This window comes from Limulus polyphemus, unplaced genomic scaffold (assembly GCF_000517525.1).
Source record: "Limulus polyphemus unplaced genomic scaffold, Limulus_polyphemus-2.1.2 Scaffold2031, whole genome shotgun sequence".
NCBI lineage: Eukaryota > Metazoa > Arthropoda > Merostomata > Xiphosura > Limulidae > Limulus > Limulus polyphemus.
The window spans coordinates 137,453-139,194 of record NW_013667641.1 but is presented as its reverse complement, the minus strand read 5'-3'; positions in this window follow the sequence as shown (position 1 = coordinate 139,194).

Sequence of the window (1,742 nt, the reverse complement as noted above, 5' to 3'; positions counted from 1 at the left end):
CCACATATTGTGGTGGTATGAAAACTTGCTAGATCATACTGATAAATGAATGAATGCTATTGGAAAATTATAGAGATTTTGTCAGGCTAATATTTGTTTGTGATTAAGCACAAAACTACACAAAAGGCTATCTGTGCTCTGCCCACGACGGGTATCGAAACCCGGTTTTTAGAAGTATAAGTCCACATATTGTGGTGGTATGAAAACTTGCTAGATCATACTGATAAATGAATGAATGCTATTGGAAAATTATAGAGATTTTGTCAGGCTAATATTTGTTTGTGATTAAGCACAAAACTACACAAAGGGCTATCTGTGCTTTGCCAACCACGGGTATCGAAACCCGGTTTCTACCGTTGTAAGTCCGCAGAGATATCGCTGTGCCACTGGGGGGCCAGGCTAGTAACGAGTTGAGAGCAAATATAATAAATAAAGTACAATGTTACATGGACAGTTAAGTTAGATAGGGAATATTAGGTTAGAATATTATATTCATTATAAAGTGGAGACAGTTAGTTCCTTTAATTTTCCGTGTTTTCTCCTTCTATGTTTTTAACCAAATTAACCATTACCAGAATGTTTACTTAGAAGTTGACGAAAGTAAAACACCGAATTTCAGTTTTATAGAAAAAAAGCAGACTCATATTAATTTACTGTTTTGTCTATATCAGCAATTATTGGCTACGTGATGAACATAAAGGCAAAATTATAAATTAAATAATAAGTTTTGTTTTTAATAAAGTACATAGTTTGTTGTGGAGAGTTAGGTTAGATAAAGAAACGAAAACGTAAAGAACTTATACGTTAACCATAATATATATAAGGGCTGTCTATACACAGTCTTAATCGAGATCTTAGCCGAGCGTATGATTTGATGAAGGTTTCGTTCGATCACGTATAGTTATTACAAGCTGTTATCTTAGATTGTTCAAAGAACACAATAGGTGTTATCTCACGTATCTAAAGACAGGAGAAAGCTTAAGAAAGCATGTACATTTAAGATTGTTTTCACACTTGATATAACCACGAACTTATTCTTGCGTCCTTACTAGACAATTTAGTTTTTACACTTGAATAAATTACTCCTTTGCATTTTGCTAGAAAGTTGCTGAATGCTTCAATTTGGATCCATTTCAATAGTTAAAAATTAAAGAGACTGAGTTTGGCAGAACAAAGGAAAAGATAAAAAGTTCTCGGTTCGTTAGAACCGTTTTTTTATTTTTCAGAGTCAAAAAGAGCTTATTGAGTTTTGCACGTATACTTTGAAGATGTCTCGTTTTCTATAAATAAGTGAATATAGAAAGCGTTTGTAAATACAAAGAAGAAAGAAAACAAGCTTTATATGTGAATTTCTTTACATCCCCACAATAAAACTGGAAAGGTATATTGTTAAGTTGCCTGGACAATTTGGGGGATAGAAAATTTAGTGTTATGTATCCTTTGTGTTCCTTTACTTTTAGAGCAGAATAAGTAGATAACAAAACAGGATATTTTCTTAACCCAAATAGACAAAAAAATTCTGCTTCATAGATTAATCATAGAAACTGAATATGAATGAAAATCAAATCAAAATTCACAATGAATTTTCGATAGAATAAAAACTATCACTTAGATATTGAAATATACTTCATATTTTTGAGAAGAACAATCCTTTTGACAGACATTAAAAATGTGTGAGGTTCGTATAGATATAGACGTGTCTTTTGAATAGAGCAAAATTCCAAAGATGAGGTTAGTTTTAA